This window comes from Sceloporus occidentalis, unplaced genomic scaffold (genome assembly GCF_023333645.1).
Source record: "Sceloporus occidentalis isolate IW3139 unplaced genomic scaffold, rSceOcc1.0.p SCAF_1, whole genome shotgun sequence".
NCBI classification, from domain to species: Eukaryota; Metazoa; Chordata; class Lepidosauria; order Squamata; family Phrynosomatidae; genus Sceloporus; species Sceloporus occidentalis.
Window position 1 is genome coordinate 171,224,619 of NW_028316981.1, and position 22,644 is coordinate 171,247,262.

The 22,644-nt window shown below is 43.2% G+C and overlaps 1 protein-coding gene and 1 long non-coding RNA gene across 10 annotated transcripts in view; both read left to right on the top strand.

Annotated features, from left to right (window-relative positions):
* The window catches only part of LOC149322733 (uncharacterized), a 51,150-nt gene extending 48,811 nt beyond the window's left edge, over nucleotides 1-2,339 (top strand). Inside the window, exon 4 of the long non-coding RNA XR_016280000.1 lies at nucleotides 2,171-2,339. This is a non-coding gene — a long non-coding RNA (uncharacterized LOC149322733). The remainder of the gene's footprint in view (nucleotides 1-2,170) is intronic.
* Nucleotides 2,340-21,092: 18,753 nt separating this feature from the next.
* Nucleotides 21,093-22,644, top strand: part of R3HDM2 (R3H domain containing 2) — a 189,182-nt gene continuing 187,630 nt past the window's right edge. For 5 of the 9 annotated variants that reach the window (XM_089482287.1, XM_089482299.1, XM_089482303.1 and 2 more), the window contains exon 1: nucleotides 21,093-22,453. The gene's annotated coding sequence lies outside the window, so the exon portion shown is untranslated. The remainder of the gene's footprint in view (nucleotides 22,454-22,644) is intronic. The other 4 variants (XM_089482324.1, XM_089482320.1, XM_089482340.1 and 1 more) reach the window with 2 other exon arrangements.

Consider the following 22,644-nt stretch of genomic DNA (forward strand, 5'->3'; position numbering starts at 1 on the left):
CCGGAGTCAACGTGAAGGTAACTAATGAAAACAAACAAAATCTGCACTATGACCGTGATCTAAATGGATACTTTTATACCTGCTGTTTCTTTAAAACACACTCTCAAATGTGAACATTTGTGTAGAATAACATGCAGCTTGTCCCTAAGCCAGGGTTCAGCCCTGAAATACGTGTTGTGTTTCACAGTAATTTCTGAGAAATGTAAGGTACTTCTATCACTTTTCTTTGTGTACTGCTTATGTCTCCATGCATACGTATCCCCTGTTCTTAACTATACTGCCCTTTGGACCGCTGCTTTCAAAATCAAGCCATACCAAACCAGGAGAAAATCACATTGGCGTTACCATTTCAGAAACAGTCATGTGAGTAATTGGCTCACAGACAAGAAATAATGGGTGGCTAGAATCTCTGGAGGGTTTACAGCTCTTGACTTACTATCCTGTGCTCCTTTAGCACCTGATGCGCTATGGCCTGTGTGACCTTGATTCTTGTAGGCTGTGCCACAATAAAGCAAACACATTATCACATCTGTTACTAAGTGGATAATGATCTGGCAAGCTCAGTGGAGGATTCTCACTTTTCATATGTTTGCTGAGCAAATACAGATAGTGAGTTCTGGCAGGGAGGGGCAATTGGAGGGGGGAAATGACACTTTCTCCATCTTGCGCAAGCATAGCCTTAGCTTCCCAAACAGCATTGATCCCTCTCTGTTGGATGGTATTGATTTCTTCTTTTGTTCCAAGTGTCTCAAGGGGTCCAGTGTTTGTTTTCAAGCAGATTTTTGGAGGTTTGTTTCCACATCAGCTTCTCATACACCCTCTAGTGCTCAACCAGGAGTACGGGAATTGTAAAAAGCAGGTACCTTATCCCAGCCCACTCTGGACTTCAGCACTTAGTAATGAATTGAGTACCACTAATGTTTGCCTCCCACTTTCCCCCCAGATTATATAGGAGTGCGTATATTTATAATCTGTCTGCAGGTTCTACATGCTGAATGATCGTTCTTATCCATGTTGCTTCTCTAAGGGGACCTGTACCAAAAACTCAGCTGTGGCCCACAATTGCATGGTTATCTGGTGGTGGCAGCAGACAGTTTACATTTACAACAGTTCCAATTAAAATTACCAGAACACAGTGTCATATTGTGGGAAATTTTAAATGACAATTCACAGATCCAGCCATCTAGGAAAAGAGAGATGCATGATTTTGAAAAGTTTATAGTACAGTTTCCAAAATCTCCTAGCTGGTATAGCTAAGGATCAGTTGTCAGTATCAAGGGCCCCAGGCAGCAGCTGCAAAAAGGTGCCACAATGCACTGACACAAGGCACAAATTTCTACTTTAAAAAGTGTTTCACATTATATTGACGATAATGCTGTTGTAGTATGTATGATGACATAATCAGTACTCGGGACAAGGGGCTACTGTCAAGAGAGAATACAGAGAAATTGGTTGGTTTCCATTTGCCAAGAGGGTCAGGCAAGGCTGCATCTTATCACTCCAACTGTTTATGTAAAACAGGATTAGACTCAGAGGAAGCAGGCGTGAAAATTGGAGAAAAGAACATCAACCATTTAAGATATGCAGATGATACGATACTGTTAGCAGAAAATAGCAAAGACTTGAATCGATTACTGAAGAAATCAAGGAGGAAAATTCAAAGGCAGGTTTACTGTTGTACATTAAGAAAACAAAAATAATGACCACCGATGATTTACGTAATTTTAAGATTTTTTTTTTAAAAAACAATTTTGTTGTCTTGAGCAAACCCGAGGTGATAGATGAGATGGAATTATGTAAGAGCACAAGACTGCTCAGTGCTATTGGCATTTTTATACAACATTGCCAAAATCTGACCATATATCTTGGCCTCTAATGCCAAGATCCTGGTCCATGCCCTAGTGGTCTCACGACTTGATTACTGTAATGTCCTCCTGGCTGGGATTCCTCTTTCTCACCTCCGTCCTTTAATTTCTGTCCAGCATTCAGCTGCATGTATTATCACATCCGCCCACTGCTCTGACCATATCTCTCCTTTGTTGGCATCCCTTCACTGGCTCCCCCTCCCTTTCCGCATTCAGTGTAAGCTCCTGCTGTCGACGTTTAAAGCCCTCCATGGGCTGGCCCCTCCTTACTTATCAGACCTTCCTTCTCCTCACCTTCCCACTAGGGCCCTCCGTTCTGGTAGTCAAGGTCTGCTGTCCCAGCCCAGGATTTCCTCTGCCCCATCTCGGATTCACCCCTTTTCACTCGCTGCCCCTCACTCCTGGAACCTTCTTCCCCTGCGAGCAAGAGCCATCACTTCTTTAACCAGCTTCAAAATGGAGTTGAAGACCATCCTGTTCAGAGAAGCGTTCCCAGGCATTGCATAATTGTCACTTGCTATCTGATGTTCTTTTGTTGCCTGTTTTATTGAATCATTTCCTGTATTGCTATGTATTTTATATGTATTATCCTACTAGAGAGGCCCCTTCCCCACCACCTTTCCCTTCTCCTTTTGTGTCGTGTCTTTTTAGATTGTAAGCTTGAGGGCAGGGAACCATCCAATTAAAAATATTGTATGTACAGTGCTGTGTAAATTTACAGCGCTTTATAAATAAAGGTTAATAATAATAATAATAATAATTTGCATTCCCAGAGGTGATAACATGAAGACTTTGGACGTTGCAGCTGGACATTTAGGAGTCCCATCAGCGCCCGTCATACACAGAGGAGAGGCAGTGCAGTAGTTGGCATAAGAGCCCCAGGAGTGATAATTTAGGCTGAATCTGCATTGCAGAAATAATACAGTTTGACACCGCTTTAACTGCTATGGTTCCATTATATGGACTCCTTGGATTTTGTGGTTTGTTGTGTCACCAGAACCTGCTGACAGAGAAGACTAAATATCTCATAAAACTACAAATCCCAGAATTCCATAGTTTTGAGCCATGGCAGTAAAAAGCAGTGTCAAATTGCATTATTTCTGTAGTGCAGATTTAGCCTCAGTCGTGCCAACTGAAACCAGCATAAGACAACATTGAAGCATGTGGCTCAACTGTCACTGTTAAGGTCCAAATAGTGATGATAAATTATATCCAAGGCCTGGGCTTTGGTCACTACAAATGACTGGTGATAGTCTATGATGTTTATCACACTATACTCTTAAAGTGCTACTATTCCACTTTGACTCCTCTAGCTGCCTCCTGTTGCATTCTGGGATTGGCAGTTTTAAGGAGGGGTATTTAGAATTCTCAGGCAGAGAACTTCTCTGCCTGAGAATTCTAAATACCCCTCCTTAAAACTGCAAATCCCTGAATGCAACAGGAGGCAGCTAGAGGAGTCAAAGTGGAATAGTAGCACTTTAAGAGTATAGTGTGATAAACATCTATGTTGGCCAAAAGGATGGGAAGTTCTTTCTGGCTTCCATCCTCTAAGTCCACAATTAGCTCTTGGACAACCTGGCTGAAGTCCATCTAGACAGCTGACCCTAGTATAAGCATGGAGCAGTCGTTTTCTTTCAACTCCAGTACTGCTTTGCCAACAAGGAACAGATCTGAACTGCAGGGGTTCAAGAAAGTTACAAGATGGAAGAAGCAGTGGGAAAAACTTGAGAGAACTACAAACTGAAAATATGGGAGAGTTACAAATGGAATCCAGTATCATCTGGATACCCACAGAGATCAAGTCCTAATGTGGAAGCATACTTGTTATATGACTGAATCATTAAAAATGAAATCTACTAAACTGACAGTCAAGACAGCTCACACACATACAGAGAAGTAAAAGGTTCTGAAATTGCTTTAACCATTCTGAATATAAGGCTTGGCCAAGAAACTTTAGCAACTGCCTTGCTTTCCATGTCTTATCTCCTAATGCTCACAAATGCCAACTTTCACACAAGCGGAATGGGGTGGGGTGCAGCTGAGAATCATGTTCTGCTAGTGGGTGCTGCATAGATAATTGGTTGGCTGCTGTGTGAACAGAATGTTAGGAGATCACTACAGGCAGCTTTTAAACCACAATGATAGTCACAGAATAGACTATTTGGCAATAACGTATCACACAACATCTCCTGACTGTGTCTGCCAAGTGTAGTTAGGCTGTCCTTTTTCATTAATGGGGGAAACCCATTAACAGCTCCCAATTGGACAGCAGACCCAGGAGTCCTCAGGTGGGAAATGTCACAGCAGTTGCGGGATTGGCAGTCATGTGGTGTCACAGTCTCCACCTCTCCCTTCGTCCCTCCTCCTCCTTCTGCTCTTTTCCTACTCCTCTTCTTGTCCCTGAGTTAAGTGAGTGCAAACATTTTTGTACTTTGAATTTAGTCTGCTGCAAATGAAGTAAGCTACGGACAAAGGGAGAAAGTGCAGGGAGGACAAAGAGAGAAACTGAGACATTTTAAAACCAGCTGAAAAAGTAGGACAGCACAGAGTTAGAACAGTCTTTCCAAATTGGGAAAGTTCTAAGGTATATGTGAAGAGATGAAGAAAGTGTAAAACAGTACAGTATTTGCCACTATGCAATGGCTGTAACAAGGAGGGAAATTCAAAGACATAGTGTGTTACTCTGTAGTGTGTGGAGAGATCTTGCAGGACCTTTGAGACTAACTGAAAGAAAGAAGTTGGCAGCATGAGCTTTCCTAGACTTCAGTCTACTTCCTCAGTTGCATTTAGTGGAGCGGAAACCAGGGACAGACATATATATGCCATTGGTATGTGAGAATGTCAATTGAAATTCAAAATCCTTTGTGTATGGAAATGAAGTAGCAAGTCCAGTTTTCAGGATTGTTGATGGTCCTTAGTGAACAAAAACATTGGGAATTAACCAATGTGTATGGAAACGAAGTGGCAAGAACAGTCTGGCTTTGGAAACTAGCCTGTAAGTGGGGAGAATAGATGGGTGTAGGATGTCCCCCTGAGGAAACCATTATCCATGTTCAATCCATTGCTGAGAGACTGTAGTTTATGGATGAACTCCAATTCTGCTGTTTCTGCATTCTCACATACTAATGGCATATACATGTCTGTCCCTGGTTTACACTCCACTGAATGCATCTGAGGAAGTAGACTGAAGTCTACGAAAACTCAGGCTGCCAACTTCTTTCTTTCAGTTAGGAGTTTATCAAACGGGATGGGAGGCTCTCAATTTCGAAAGAGAAGATAGTGAGGTCAGTTCGAAAATTCACGCAATTACGTGATTACTTATCACACCTTACATTCGTTGTAATGGCTTCCCCGAATGCGACCCAGATTCTGTGCAAAGTAAGCCATCACATCGGTGGGATCTTAATTGCAAATTGGCACCCTTGCGCGTGCTCAGTGAGGCTCCAGATGACTGGAGCATAGCATATTTAGGCGAGTGAGAGAGAGGAACCAAGGAACCCTACAATTTACAAAAGAGGTTGGGGGGGGGGCGGGAAGAATGGTTGAAAGAACATGCTCTATTCACGTTAAAACGAGCATATATTCACTCTTGTCACGTTAAAACATGAATATAATGGTTATCCAATAGCTCCGGGTCCATGCCTCTGGCCCCCCCTCTGCAATGCTGAAGGACAAGCGGAAGCAGAATTGCAGTGGAATTGCAGTGTGGCTTCATGGGAAACCCCCCTTCCGGATTGGGGGGGGGAACCAGGACCAAAGGAGACATGCACATCACACCAAACAACAGCGCACTGAGTGTGAAGTTGCCTAGGAACTGGGTTTGTGACTTTGCTAGTTCACCGAATTTACTTAGCTGTGGATTGGCGTGTGATTGCGTTCAGAGTGCGTTCGGACTGCCAGCAATCATGTGTGGTAACCTTTCACGCAATAACGTGAATATGCATGAGTCCGTTCAGGATGACATTGGATTATACTTCCTATTTCAGTCGTGTGATATTGTCCTTAGTCTCAAAGGTACTACAAGAGCTCTCTACAAGGAAAAAAAATGTTAAAATTGGGGCAGCCCATTAAAGGTCAGAATTTAGACACTAGTACTTTCAGATCCATTTGTATGGCTGCTGGCTTGAACTACTGCTGATGTCAGAAGCATATCCTGCATTTACACACAGTAGGGAGTTGTCTACTGCTTTTAAAGGCAACCCACAGGCTTTGTGGCCAATTTGTTTTTTGGAGCACTGTGTACAAGGATGTGCACTTTGTTAAAAGAGGTCAAATGACATGACCAGATTGTGGGGTTGAACAATATTAACTGGGTGATGGAATTGAGAAGAACTCAGCAGGTGACGAAGCAGCTGAGCAATGCAGATGCTGCCTTACATGGAGTCAACTCACAGAGTGCAACCCCCAGTTATCACTTCCCTGCTTCAACCAGGGCCATTCACACAACTGTCTCTCAACTGCAGGACATCCTGACTTTGACAGATTGAGGCAGTCCCATGAATGCCAACTAGCTTATGTTGAGATGATCCCTTCTCACAGCAGTATAGTTGAATTTCATTCCATGCCAATTTAATAGGGGTGTCTTTCACAGTTTGAGGAGGTTGTGTCAATAACACCTGCTCCTCCTCCCCCAAATCTGAAAGCTTGGGAACGGGTTATATTGCAAACTGAGTGATGAAAAATATATATGTCAATTCAGCTTCAACTCCAGCTGTCCTAATCCGGCAGACACAGTCCTAATTAATCCTGTTGTCCTACTTTTTGTCCAGCAACTTTTAAAATGCTCCAGTTTCTCTCTCTTCCTTTCACGTTTTCCGTTTGTCCTCAGCTTGCTTCTGTTGCGGCAAACAATGTTCAAAGTGCAAAAAGTAGTCTGTACTCAATTAATTCAACAGGGAGAGAGAAAGAGAGGAGCAGAATTTTGCCCTTCCCAGTAGATTCAGATAAAAGCAAACTGTTGCAGCCTCTTCTAGCTTGTATGTTATTCCTCATTGATGACTTCTGCCCTCTGGACCGCACTCTGATGTTGCTTGGCTACACATGTCCTAATTTTCACCTGTGAAATGTTGGAGGTTATGCTTCAGCATCAAGTATAAAATCCTTTTTTGATAATTTTGCATCCCCCCCCCAGATTTTAAAGATAAGCCTGTTTTATTGGGTTTAGATCAAGGCTGGGAAACCTCCATCAGCCCTAGCCAGAAGAGTATACTGAAGCAGAGAGAGACTTACGAGTTCAACAAAATCTGGATGGCAACCATTTGCTCATCCCTGATTTGAATGGATACTTTTTTATTTGAATGGATACTTTTGCTGTGGTTGGATTCTCCAAACGAGAGATCGACTTCTAAATCCCACCTACAACTCTCATCTACTCTAGCCAGCATAGCCAGTGGTGGTATGGGAACTGCAGTTCTAAATTATGTAAGGGGTCACATTTGCCCAGTCGTGATCTAAATAAAAGTGGTATTTGAGATAGATAGCTTTGATTATGTCATAGTGTGACTAAGGGCTTGTCCAGGCTGCACAATAATAGCATTCTGATGTCACTTTTAACTGCTGTGGCATCATCTTATGGATTCCTGGGACTTGTAGTTTCATGAGGTATTTAGAGTTCTCAGCTAGAGAGCTCTAATGCTCACCAAACTGTAAACCCCGGATTCCATAGTATATAGCCAAGGCAGCTGAAGTGGAATCATAGTCCTATAATTGTTCAGTATTTAAATCAGTGGATTTAAAAAACTCATACAGAGCTAGGATTAGAACTATGCTGAGGGTCTAGGTGATCTCACAGTTTCAAGACACCCCTAGGCAGCAACACTAGCTTGTTGCAGTGGCACAGTCTGCAGATTTTGTGATGGGGTGAATGAGGAACATTTAGCTCTCTAGTTGTTGCTGGACTACAGTTACCATAATCCCTCACCGCAAGCACTGAGGCCTAGAACTGATGGGAGCTGAACCTGAGTAACATCTGGAGGGCCCCGTGTTCCCCACCCTGGTTTTAACAAATAGGATTGCTTTCTAGACTGCCTCATTCTTCCCCTCTCCCAGGTGAAATCAACCTTAATTTTCTTAAAAATCTATTAACAGTGCCTGTGTCAAGGTGAATTAAAATAGTAAAATGCTAACTTTGGGTTTTACTAGCGTTAGTAAAATGCTAATTTTGGGTGTATTGACACTGCAGAATTAAAGTAGTTTGACATTACTTTAACTACCATAATGCTAGCCTACAAAATCCTAGGATTTATAGTGATGAGGCACCAGAGCTCTCTAACAGATTAGGCTGAACACCTCACAAAACTGCAAATTCCAGGATTCTGTAGGATAGAGTCATGGCTGTTAAAGGGGTGTCAAACTGCTTTGATTCTGCAGTGTGGAGCATTGTACACCTTTTTATCCAGAGTTAGAAACCAGAGTTGAAAGACACAAGAAGTCCAACATCTCATTTAAAGTTAACTTGTGGCTTTATTTGTTGGGATCTTGTGCCTTATTTGTTGGGATCTTTTCCCTCCCTTTTGCTCTGTGTAGAAACTTTACAAAATAAATCTTAAATGCTAGTGATAAAAAGCCATTCCACCATCCCTTGCTCGCTTAACTTGAAAGGACACGTCACTTTTTTTACCTTAAAGAACAAAGTTAGAGTTGTGAAATCTTTAAATAAAATACTGTGGTACCAGGGAGAGGAGCCCAGATTTTTGGTCTAGGGATGAGGCCAGCAGTGGGAGGGACCATACGTCACTGGCAAAAAAACATGCCTTTGATACAGTCACAAGTTCAACCCCTGGCATCCTACCCCTTCTGCCTTTTCAAAGCTAGTTAAGTTACAGGTGCTGTAAAAGACCTCAGCCAGAACAGAAAAGCACATGGTCCAATGGACAAACAGTCAAATTTGGCACAAGATTCCTCCTATGACAGGTTAAAGAGCAAGCCTAGCTGCTGAGGTGCTCACAGTTCCCTTTGGGTCATGGCCCATCACTTCAGGGTGATTGGGAGCTCAGGTTTCAATTTCCCACTGAAGCAGCTGGTGTAGTGCCACTTTAGGATTCTGCAGGAAATCAAAACAGATGCTCACAGATCTAGTGGCTCAGCATGAAGGGATTAGTCTATACCAACCTCTGGTGTCCACACCCCTACTGGGTGCAAGATGGAATGTCAAGGGTTGAGACAAAGGAACTTAGCCCATTAACAAACAAGCCAGTTTACCTCTTCCAGCTTGAATTCAGGATCTGGGATTACCCCAGATGTTACCATACCTAAATTGCCACCTATCTAGCTGGGATACCACTGCTTGGATGCACCCTGGGTCGAAACCTCATTCAGCCAACACTTTTTTGTAGTTGGGGAGCTTCCGACTTCAAAAACATGGACTGTCCCGACCAAATCGGGACAGTTGGAGGGTATGCTTGTCCAGTATTGCTAGGATTTGGTAAGCAAATAGGGCAACTGCACTTGGAAGCTAGGTCCTCTTGGTACCAAGCCAGAGACCAGAACCAACATGTTAACACTGATTACAGCAAATTACAGTTTAAACGTAAATGTCACTCTGTGATGCTTTCCCAAACTTTCCAATCACTGCACTAGGCCTAATTGGGTCAGAACCCAAAGCAAACAATCTCATTATCTAAGATTTTTTTTTTAAAAAAAATAAACCCAAACAAAATGAAATGGCCTTGCCCCTTGCTTTTTTGGCAAGTGGACCTCAGACAACAGGGAGACCAAGTTTTCTTCTCTTTCCCTGGCAATGCTATCTAAAGGATACATATGACGCTGATTGGCTGAATGTGTGGACACATAGGCAGGCTCTGCCAGAACCAGGATCACTACACCACATTGCCTCTCAGCTGCATTTTGGTTCAGATGTGCTATGTGTCAGAAACTTCAAGATGGCAGAAGGAATGTGAGGGAGCATGGAGTCTGCTAGGAATTTAGAACACAGCTAAATAATCTGTCTTGCTTTGCCTGGTTTGAACCCTCTTCCAGGATGCAGCTGGATATTATCATATGCATTTTGCCACCAATGCCACCTCCTGCCTAAAACCTGCTTATCAGCTGTGCTCAGCCGGCCGATTTGCAAAGTCGGGAGCTTTCCAGCTTTGCAAATCTGCTGGCTGAGCTTGGAGTCTAGCTGGGACTTAGGTGGGATTTAGGTGGGAGTTGGTATTGGTGGTAAAATGCATATGACAATAGCCAGCTGCATCCCAGAAGAAGTTTTGAACTAGGCAAAGTAAACTAGATTATTTAGCTGTACGCTAAACTCCATAGTCTCTCCTATCTGCTTTGTTGTCCTCATCTAACAGCACTGTTGTCAGCATTTGACCTTCCTCTGTGCTCAGTTCAGGCTAAGGTTGCTAGTGTGAAAACTGGACAGTGCCCCTATCCCTTTAATGGTTGTGTAAAGGAGAAAAATTCAGCAGTTGTTGTTTTTTACCCTGGTTGCATGACAAGCAATAGCCATTGAGATTCCCTCTTCTACACTTCCATTAAAGGTACAGATGTCCTCTCTAGTTTTCAGTCTGACAGCCTTAGTTCAGGGGCAGAGACTCCGTTTGAGCAAATGTTTGCCAGAGCATGGCAGAGTTACTTTTTTTGGAAACCAGTTTTCAGACTTCCTCAGACAGAAGGGCTTTCCTAAACTGAACAATAGGGGGACTCTAGGGTAGGAGACACTTGTATCCTTAGGAAACCACTGAAATGGTAGCACTGTAGTTGCAGATCTTACTGGGGATCTTGTTTTTAACAGTCTGCATCACTTGAACAGGAGAGCTCTGTGAAGAATGCACACTACATCTATTCCTACATACATGGGTGCCAAGAACGAAGCCCACATGGAAGACACCACCACATTTCTCTCTGTGTTTCAGAATGCATCTTTTGTCAGGTGTTAAACCAGGGTTGGGACAAGCTGGGCCTTGCTTGTTGTTATGCGTCTTCAAGTTGCCTCCGACTTATGATGACGCGAACCTATCATGGGGGTTTCTTGGGCAAATTTGTTCAGAGAGGGTTTGCCTCTGCCTTCCTCCAAGTCTAAAGCTGCTGCCATACTGCAGAAATAAAGCCATTCAACATCATTTTAACATCCATGGCTCAGTGCCATGGAATTCAGGGTTTTGGCGTAGTACCAAGCTCTCCGACAGGGAATGCTAAACATCTCACAAAAGTACAAATCCCAGAATTCCATATCACTGAGCCATGGAAAGATGAAGTCAAACTGTTTTGTTTCTGCAGTGTGACAGTAGCTTAAGAGAATGTGACTTGTCCAGGATCACTCAGCAGGTTTGCATGGCTGAATGAGGATTCAAATTGTGGTCTCCAGAGTCCAATGCTCAGACCACTGCATCATGCTGTGGCCTTACAGATGCTGGTATATTCTGTTTCCTGTGATCCTTTTCCAACCTGTTCAGTGGTAAGGAATAATGGCAATAGTAGTTCATCAACATCTGGAGGGCTACAGATCTACTAACTAGATTGTATAGGGATAACTCTGCAAATATGTAGTCTGCATAGAATCTAAACTCTCCTCTACATTTCAACACTAAGTGCCAAAGGCGATTCTGAGTTTAACTGGCAAAGGTTTTGTCCAAGTATTTTCCCATCAGAAAATAATGATGGCCAGAATCCTCTATTGTGGTCTATATCATGTAACTTTAGGTACATAGAAGAAGGGCTCAGAAGACACTGAATTGTGAAGATGCATAACAGAACACAGGCAAGAGTGTAGCCAATGCAATGGAACCAGTATGCATCAGTCCCATTGTGTATCACTCACTTTGCAGGTTCACCTATGTAGTAACAAAGCAGCAGCCCCTTACTGGAAACAGACATTATGGAATTATCCAATTCAAATTCTTTCAGATGTGAGACTGCTTAGAAAGATGTAAGTCCCCAATAGGATTCCGGCCATGCAAAAAGAACTTTTCCCCACCCTACCAAAGTATCAGTTTAAATGTGCAAATATTGTTAGGGGTTAAAGCCAGCAAACTGAGAAATACTTAGATGTGTGTGTGACCATGAGCATCCAGCACCAGAAGAACAAGGCTAATTAGCCACAGCTGAAGCTCATAGGCACAAGGTCACTCTGCTTGCCTGCATGCAGCAAAGCCTGGATGATGAAACATGCGTCTGCATGGACAGGAGGACACTTTACAGTGTGGAACAGGAAGTGGCTGAGTTTGTGAGACCGCATGGTCCGGAGTGTATATAAACTCAAAGGCTTCCAGTAATTGCTTGTGGGTTTGAGTAGGAGATGGTATTCGTTTGATCTGTATAGTAGCATTGGTGATTTATGGTTAGCACTCTGTAAATAAAGATAGCACTTTCGGGAGCCTGGCTTCTCTGGTCATTTATTCAGCTGGAGCCAGAGCAGCAGCGATTGCTGGAGAGTTCCCGAGATTCCTGCAACTCCTTCACTTCTGGAAGACATCCAGTGCCTGTCATCTTCACTGAGGACTGTAAACCATGTTTCTGCAAATTTGTCAACTACTCTGCTATATTCCAGAATTGGTTTATAAGCCCAGCAGTTTTTCTGCCAATAGTTATTGGGCTCAGCAGTTATATTGATAAATGTAATGTAAAATGTCAACCCTAAAATGAAAATCAAACATATACAGAACTGAAAAACAAAAAAGTAACTTCATTGTGAGCTCTGAATGTTTTTTTAAGTAGTATTCAAATCATCTGATCATATTGCAAAAAATAATGTAAAGGGAACAGGGAAGAGATATATGCTAATATGTTTGGAGTACGAAAAGCCCAACTACCTAGCTTGTGCTGATCTGAACAAATCAACAGGTGAAGCACAGATATCACTTATCACCTGTGAATGACTGGAGATTGTGTGTGCATGCCTTGAAGTTGCCCCTTGACATATGGTGACCCCATGAATTTTCATAGGGTTTTCTTGGGCAAGGATGACTCAGAGATGGTCTTGCCAGTTTCTTCTTCTGAAATAGATCCTACAGCTCCTGGTATTAATTTATAGTCCCCCATCCAAGTACTGACCAGGACTGACCCTACTTAGCTTCCAGTCAGATGGGATCTGGACCCTTCAAAGTATTTAGCTATATCTGCTGATTAACAGCTTTTAAACCAAGGGTGTGAAACTATGGCTGGATTGGGTGCTGCTATGTGGTCAAGTGCTTGCAGCCTGCCCATTTGTTTTTATTAACTTCTTTTTAAAAATGGTTCACATGGCTTTTTAAAGTAAATCCATGAATAACTCCTGCAGAAAATGAGAAAAAGAAAGCCAGCCAACCAGCATTACTGCAACTGGAAGCTGAAGAGAGGGGGAAGATAAAGAATTGAAAGGGGAGGAAATAATCAAAGAAATTACTCAAACCCCAGTCTGGAAGGATGAAGGGAGAAAAAGAAGGATGTGCATGATTTTCTCTAAGACTGCAGTCTTCTGCACTGTTGTGGTGGGAGTTTAAAATGCACTGTTGACTCATGTTCAATTTGTGGTCTACTTGGACTCCTAGATCCCTTTCACATGTAGTTTCATTCAGCCAGGTGTCCCCCATCCTATATCTGTGCAGTTAATTTTTCTGCCCTAAGTGCAGTACCTTACATTTCTCTGTGTTGAAATTCATTTTGTTAGCTTTGGCCCAGCTTTCTAATCTATTAAGGTCATTTTGAATTTTGATCCTGTCCTCTGGAGTATTAGCTACTCCTCCTAGTTTGGTGTCATCTGCAAATTTGACAAGTATATCCCCAATTCTGTCATCCAAGTCATTGGTAAAGATGTTGAATAACACTGGGCCCAGGACAGAGCCCTGTGGGACCCCACTGGTCACTTCTCTCCAGGATGAAAAGGAGCCATTGTTGAGCACCCTTTGGGTTCGGCCGGTCAACCAATTACAAATCCATATAACAGTTACTTTGTCTAGCCCACATTTCACTAGCTTGTTTGCAAGAATATCATGGGGAACCCTGTCAAAGGCCTTACTGAAATCAAGATATACTATATCCACAGCATTCCCTTCATCTAACAAGCTAGTAATTTTATATATAAAAAAGAGATCAGATTTGTTTGGCATGACTTCTTTCTCTGAAACCCATGTTGACTTTTTGTGATTATGGCATTGCCTTCTAGATGTTCGCAGACTCTCTGTTTAATGATCTGCTCCAGAATCTTTCCTGGTATAGATGTCAGACTAACTAGATGATAATTGTTGGGATCCTCTTTCCCCCCCTTTTTGAAGATGGGGACAACGTTTGCCCTCCTCCAGTCTGCTGGGACTTCTCCTGTTCTCCAGGAGTTCTCAAAGATTATTGCCAATGGCTCCATATTACATTAGCCAGTTCATTTAATATTCTTGGATGTAGTTAAGAGGCACAATTATAAACCTGTGAAATCATGAAAATATCAGTCAAACTGTCTATAGATTCACTCATTGGCTGAAAGGCAGTAGCAGTCTCACTTCTCACAAAATGGTGGCTGCATATTTCTCTTTGTCTTATCTGCCTTATACGGATGTGAGATGGACAATGAAGAAAGTGGATAAAAAGAAAACTTATTAGAGAAGTGGTGCTGGAGAAGAGTGCTGAGGATGCAGTGGACAGCTAAGAAGAGAAACAAATGGGCCCTTGAGCTGATTTAACGTGAACTCTCCCTGGAAGCAAAGATGACGAAACTGAGGCTGTTGTACTTTGGTCACATCATGAGAAGATATAATTCACCAGAAAAGACGATAATGCTAAGGAAAGTAGAAGGCTACAGAAAGAGATGGATAGATTCAATTAGGGAGGTAATGGGCCTGATTTTGCAAGAGCAGTGGCGGACAGGGGGTCTTAGGGCCTGTAGAGACGGGTGTTTTGTGCCGGCCTGGACCTGAACTAAGGTTGCGCAGGGGCTGAGCGTTTACATGCTCAGCAACCTACTGCGCACCCTGGCTACCATCATGGTGTGTGCCCGTCCCTACAGGGCACGCCATGATGACATCCGTGCAGTGCAGCACGCAAACAGCACTGTGCGGCACCGCACAGACATCATCATGGCTCACAGGGCATGCCAATGCCGCAGATGGCCTAAAAAGAGCCTGCTATGGAGTGGGTTCTTTTTAGGCCTCCCACAAGCCCTGGTGTTTGGTTGCCACGGTCTCACCACCCCTTTCTGCCAATCTGTCCAGTCCCTTAGAGGTGTCTCATCCACAGGGTCGCCATGAGTTTGGGCTGACTTGAGGGCAGTTAACAACAAGTGGATTATAATGTCCCATTCTGGTGCTTGAAAGTTTAAAATGATAACAAGCAATGGTGATGGATGACTTAAAGGGTACTGGAACAAACAACCATAGTGAATTAGGTTTTAAATAGGAACTTTCCAGGGTCCGCCTAAGTATAGTAATCCTGATTAAGACTCCCATATTCTAAATGCTAACAGCAGCAGGGAAGTGTTCTTCTCAGGAGTGTTTGGCAATGGGGACAAGAAGCTTTCATCTTGCCCCTGCAGTGAGCCTGATCAAGATTGATGGATGCAGCTATTTTTGTCTGCATAGGGATTGCTAGGATGCATGTGTTATGGCCTCCTCCCCACCACCTTGATAGAAACTTCTATTTACCTTCTGGCAAGAATAGCACCTGAACAGAGATGTCTTTTCTGCTGCCCTGCTGGTAGCCTATCAGCTATCCTGATGTCTGATTTTTTGAACAGCAGTGAGGAGTGGCTGGGTCTTGCTGGGGCTCCACAGGTTACAGGAGGCTGCAGGTTGCCCATCTATGCTGTATGCACACTTACCTGGGAGGACTTCTTGCTGAACTCAGTAGCACTTACTTCTAAACAGGAATGCACAAGACTGCATAGTAACATGGCAATCCCACAGAAGTTAGACATCCCCCCCTCCAGTGTAGACTGTGTAATTGCAAAAAGAGCCACAATTAGGCTGTTATTTCTCAAGCATTTCCTCAGTTTGGAGCAGGCAGTAACAAAAAAGCTATATTTTTATTGCTAATATTTTATATTATATATTTGTTATTAACATCTTATTTGCTGAAGCTGTTTTTATTAAACTATAATTTTTTTGGGGGGGGGGGTTAAAGAGGTTTAAAGTAATGTTGTATTTTCTCTTTGGTTTTCATTGTCACTAGCCTCACTGTGCAGGTATGTGAGTATCAGAAAGGCATAGGTTTTCTATAAATAATACAAATTTTGCCAAGCTGACCAGCTTAAATTCTTCCTGTTATTGTTGTTGTTATTGTTATTTATGTCCCACTCCCCCCTCCATTTGGGACTCATAGCAACTCACAGTTTAAAACAACAGTATAATTAAAAGTCTACAAAAAGTGAGCATTAAAATAGAATTAAACCACTATAGTGTTCAATGCAGTTTGCCAGGATCCCTGGCTGCTGCTGTGGAGTTTCTTTAGGATTACTTGTAAAGCAGCTCCTGAGAATGGATGGGTAATATTTGGTTTCTTCCATAAGTGAAGCTTGCAGAGAATGTTCTTCTAGGCAAACTCAATGTGAAACATTTTCTGCTTCTCTGGGCCCTGGGTCCTTGTCTTCCAAGTAGAGCATCCAGCTCCTAAGCACATTACCTTCCTGAGGAACAGTAAAACCTGAACTTGGTGCATGGCTGCCCTTTCCCGATCTCTTCACAGAATATCAGGACAATGACAAAAAATAGTGTTAGTAGGTATCAAAGGCAAATCAGAGAAGAAAGCACTTTAAGAGTGAATGCAGGAGACTATAATGTCAAAAGAGACTAATGTCCGCAAACAGCTTTTATATAGGCGGGATACAGACCGCCGCTTTGCGGCGGTCTCCCGCCGGTGCCATTTGCTCCGCGAGGGAGCCGCAGCAGCCAAACCGCGCGGCTCCCGCGCGGAGCAAAAAAGAAGCTCCATTTCGGAGCTTCTTTTTGCGGCGCCTTTATGACGTCGCGAGGCGCCTGGCGCGGACTCGCGACGTCATAGGCGCCGCGACACGTACGGACGCTCAGCGTCCGATACGTAAACATGGCGGCCCCCATGTGGAAGGGGCGCCGCCATGTTGTACGTATTCTATACGTACTAGGGTTAGGGGGGTGCGGAAGCACCGCCCCTTCCTAACCCTAGTACGTATAGAAGACGTACTATATGGCAGTCTGTATCCCGCCATAGATTCTTTTATTCCTGTAAATTTTGGCTAATCTGACCTCATATAAAGTCAGACTGTGGGGCTAAACAGACAGGCAAAAAGAGGTGCTTTCAGGCTGACTTGAAGGTGTGGCGTTTAGATGACACATGCCTTGAAGCCAGCAGGAAAGTGCCCTCTTGGCACCTTATGCAGAGAAAAGCCATTTCAAAAAGTAGCAGCTTTTCCCCATTTCTTCTTGGCTTGAAGCCAGATGTAGTGCTGTTCACTTTAGGAGAACATTTAAGCTAATAAAGCTTACTTCCAAATAAATGTATGTATGTTTTGTAGCCTAAAACTGAATGGAGAGATAATGCAGGCAGGCCTAGACTTTAAGACTAAACTCAGGGACGTTTCAATCCATGGGGACTCCAACAACCATGAGACAGAGCGGCAAGTGATGGGGACAGTAGCAAACAGGGTGATTAGATGTCATAACCACAAAGGAGGACAAGGCACTGCAAAATGTATGACATTACAAAATAAAAGCTAAACACACAAATATAAATTCATTTCACTTGGTTTATTTACAGTTATACTACACATATTGTTGTTTGGGGCCTTCAAGTCATTTCTGACTTATGGCAACCCTAAGGCTGTATATATGCTGTATTTTATTATGGACTCAAACATATTTTTCTGATGAATTTGTATTTGTTTAAATGACTTGTTGGCTTGCATATACTTACAGAACTCTGAGCAATGGAAATGTTTAGAATTTACTTTATCCTTGACTGAATCTACATTTAAATTATTCTTTTTACTTCTCTATTATGTTGAAATTGAGGGAGAAAAAAAATCCTTTTAGCATTTGCATTGTGTCCTCAAGTAACACATTGCCTAACACACTTGCTGTCATTTCCCCCTCTTATCTGCTGCTAGGAAAAATAATTTAAGAAGGATCCATCCTATCCCACTATTTGCAGTCAGGACAGGCTGCCAAGTAGACACATTTCTTGAAGAGGAACATGGTGGTGTTACTCAATGGGCTTCTTAGTCATGCTTAAAAAAGGGAACATTTTGGAATTGCTCCTGGACAGTAGGATGAAATGTAGGTCATGTCCTGTAAAAGGAGGGCATCTGGTCAACCTGGTAGCAACAGTAGTGAAAGGGAAACTGAAAAGCACATAGCAAGGTAGCAAACAATGAGGAGACAAGCTCCACACGCTTTCGGATAGTCACCTGTTATTCAGTGTTTAAAAAGCCCAATGCGTTTTGTCCACAATGAGAAAGGCCTCCATCAGGGGCTGAAAACAAATATAAATACACATATAATATAATTATTAAAAAGACAGAACAGCACTCAATGAACTGTAACATAAAAATATCCATATTGTTCTTATCAGAATTATCCATATCCTTCAAAAGAAATTAATGGAGTTGTGAACACTCTCCAAAATACAGAACCATAGAGATTAAAGAGAACAGAAACTGCAGCATTTCTCTTCTAGACAAGTACATGCTTATACATGCTCATACTGTATTTTCTTAGAAATATATAATTCTTTTGTACAAATGGTGCTTGTTCCCATTCAGAAGTGTTTACCATCAGTCAAAAAGAAGATAATTCTGTGTTATTCCTGATGTCGTGATGGTGCAATGATTTAAGCAAGTTTAAATGACAAAACTGCATAGGGTGAATAATCTATTTCAATCATGGCTGGCAAAGTTTTCTGTTTAGTTCTTTTAATGTATCAAGAATGTAGAAGCTGTAAAACTTGGAACAGCAGTGAAGGATGGAGTTTGGAAAAGTTACTTTTTTGGACCCATAAGTCAAAATTTCTGTAGGATGCTAATGTTTTTGGGATAACCAACACTTTAGATGTGTTTTTCACGTGGCTGTTCAAAGTGCTCTTCCCCAGCATTATGTCTAGGGTCTGAAATTACCTGTCAGCACACTGAAGAAAAGGCAAACAGTAATTGTTTTCGCTCTCTTTTATTTATACACATGCATTCTATACCTGTATACATATTTATATATGTGTATATATTGTTGTTGCTGTGTGCCTTCAAGTCATTTCTGACTTATAAGGTGACCCTAAGGCAAACTTATCATGGAGGGCTGAGAGTGTATGACTTGCACAAGGTCATCCAGTGGATTTTCATGGCTGAGCAGGGAATCAAACCCTGGTCTCCAGGGTCATAGCCAACGCTTGAACCACTACACCATGGTGGCCCTCATGTCTGCATATACATAATGCATATAATGTCCTACAGGTGGATTTACTGAATAAAGAAAGCCATGAGTGTCCTGAGTTTGCAAGACCTGAGCTAGGTTGTTGACTTGGAGGTCTCTCATTCATAGCGTCAAAGTTGACGGCAGTTGACAGTAATATCACACACATGATGTGCACACACAAGAGGTCTGAGTGAGGTGCAAATGCTACATGCCTGGACAGTGGCAGCCTTTTCGTGGAACATATTTTTGGATCGCCTTCTGTGGCCACATCTGCAAGGACTCCACACCCGCGCCGCCCCTGTGTATATTCTGGAAACCATTAAAACTTAGCCACAACCTATTATATGTACCATATATACTCAAGTATGAGTCGACCTCATGCACAAGTCGAAGGCAGGTTTTGGGGCCAGAATTATGGATTTTGATATGAGCCGTGGATAAGTCGAGGGTAAAACTTAGCAGCACGTAACAAAGGATATGATGGATGAAGCAAAGGAAAACGATGCTAAAGTTTGGCATCTGCAGATTTGAGCTCCCACAGACGGCAAGGCCGGGCTTTTTTAAATGGGCGCTTTTTCTAGGAGCAGCATCAGACAAGACTTGCCTCCAGAGCAGGTGAAACGTTTGTTTCTCGGAGGGGAAGAGGACAGCAAACATGGGGTTAGGCAATGGATTGCTTGAGGATGCAATGCTTGGAAGGGTCCCCCGCTCCCTTCATTTCAGTGGAGAAATGAAAGGGATACAGAATTTAAACGTAGATTCAGTCAAGGGTGTGTGGCTGGTAAGGTACAATGTTAAGTATTTCCCTTGCTCAGAGTCCTATGAGTATATTGCAGGCCAACAAGGGACTTTAACGGGAAACAAACTTCATCAGAAAATACATAATACATAAGAAAATACAATATATATAATATAGCTGTATATATGATAATGGTAAAGGTATTCCCCATTGACAAGGTTGTCAACTTGTGTCTGACTGTAGGGGGCTGTGCTCATGCCAAAGAACCAGCGTTGCCAGAGCCTGAAAATAGGTAGCTAAGATATTACTATTATTACTATTATTAAATATAAATATACTGTACATATAATAATAATAGTGAGAGGTGGCTAAGAAATTATTGTTATTAAATATAAATATACATATATTTAATAATAATCTTACCCACTTTTCTATTATTATTATTGTTATATAGTATTAAATATAAATACATATATTTAATAACAATAACAATGTCTTACTTACCTCGCTTTTATTATTATTGAATTTAACTACAGATAGATTCAGTAATAGTAATAATAATAATAGACAGGTGGGTAAGATATTACTATTACTATTAAATATAACAGTAAGAGAGGTGGTGAAGACATTGTTATAATTATTAAATATAAATTTAGATATATTTAATAATAATAATAATAATAGAGGTGGCTAAGAGAGTATTAATATTATTATTAAATATAAATGTAGATAAGCCTGTGGGCAGGGAACTGTCTGGTTACAAATAACAATAAATGTAAGCCGCCCTGATAGCCATTAGGGCTGAAGGGCGGGATATAAATACCTAAATAAATAAAATAAAATAAAAATAGATATATTTAATAAATAAATGCAGATTAATTAATTCATTAATTAATAATACTAATGGTTATTATTGTTATTGTTCCTGGGCCATGTTCTGCTCCACTGTGAGGCCCTTGCCCCCCTTTGCTCTTGGGGGCATATCATCATGTGACCACAGACAGGCGCCCTGCCTTTATAGGCCCTGAAAAAGGGAGGGGAGGGGGAGCTTCTGCGTCCCGCAGTCTCCATGGCAACGGAGGCTGGGCGTGGCGCAGGCGGCGTGACGCGCGCAGGAGGAGGAGGAGGCACGCCGCCGCCGCCGCCGCCGCCGCCGCCCTCGCCGCCGCGCAGTGGGCGGGGAGTGACGCCACACACACGCGGCGCGCGCGCAGCCAGGGGGAGGGGCCATCATCAGCTCCTTTCCCCCCTTTTTTCTGTTTCTTTTTTTTCTTCCTCTTCCTCCTCCCCCTCCCCTTCCTCTCTCTCTCTCTCTCTCTCTCTTTATTTTCACCCCTTTCCTTCCTTTTCTTTTACCCCCTCTTCCTCCTCCTCCTTCCCTCCCCACACCAGAAGGCCTTTCCTGGCCCCCCATCACCCCAGCCAGCCCTTGCCTCCTGCTGCTGCTGCCACTCTCCCTCCCTCCCTCCAGGCCCCAGGCTGCCTGCCTCCTCTGCCCCTGAGGAGCCAGTGCCTCTGCAGCCCCTCTTTCTTCTGGGGTCCCCTTCTCAGGGAGCCTCTTCAGGGCATCCTGGGGCCCCTAAGGACTTCTGGGCATTCCCTTGTAGGGGTCACTGGCCCTGCTGCACCCCAGTTCCTCTCCCCTATTGGGACCCCTGGTTCTGCTCCCCAGGGTCTTTAGTAAGTCCCATTACCCTCTCCCCATTTGAACCCCCTTTTTCTACTTCCCCAGGATCTCTTGTAATCCCCCTTTCCCCCTTCACCCCATTCGAACCCCCTTTTTCTACCTCCTCAGGCGCTTTTAGCTTTCACCAATCCCCCTTCCCTGTTTTCTTCCACTAAGCCCTTCTTGCATTCAGCGGAATCCCCCCCTTTTTCCCCTACCCCAAGTCCCCCCTTTTCTACCCCAGGTCTTTTTGCTGTTGTTGTTGCTCTCATCACTTCCCTCTTCTTTTCTAACCCCCCCCCAAGTCCTTTCCTTGAAGCTTTCAGCAGCCCCCCTTTTCTCCCCCTAGTTTCTTTTAGCAGGACCCCCCTCCCTTTTTCCCTCTCTCCACAGGTATTTTTAGCTTTCTAGCTTCCAGCAGCCCCCCTTTCCCTTCAAGTCCTTTTTTGCCTTCAGCATCCCCCTTTTATTCTACCCCCCCTATTTTTCCTAAAATCACCAAACCAAAGGTTGCTTTCAGGTTTCAGCTTGAGGACCCCCCCCCCCCCCTTTCTGCCTTCCCCACTTTCCCAGAACTCCTCCTGTTTTCCTGGTTTCCTTCCCCTCCTTGTTTCTTTTCCCTCTTTGCCTCCTCTACTTACCTACTCTCACATCAGAGGAAGGAAAAAAAAGGGGGGGCTTTTTACAGTAGGTTTCCAGCCCCCCCTTTCACCCTTGGACTTCACAGCCTCTCCAAGAAGAAGAAGGAAGGAGGAGAAAGAGGAGGTGAAGAAGAAGAAGGAGAGGAAGGCAGCAGCAGGAGCAGCAACAGGACAGTGAAAGAAGGAGAAGGGGGACACACACACAGAGAGACCCCCCATCTCTTCCCCTTCCTCCCCACCTTCCCCTTTCCCCTGCCAAGGTAAACATGGCTTTGTATAACTGGGTCTGGGAGTGCCAGTGGTCTTCCTGTTTTGCTTTTGGGAACTGTAGTTTCATGGTGATGGTGGGTTGCAGGTATGTTTGGGAGTGAGAAGTGTGTGGGTCTTATAGTGATGCTAGCCCCTCCTTTGTGTGTATGGGTCTTTGATCATTAGGCTTTACTTTTTTCCT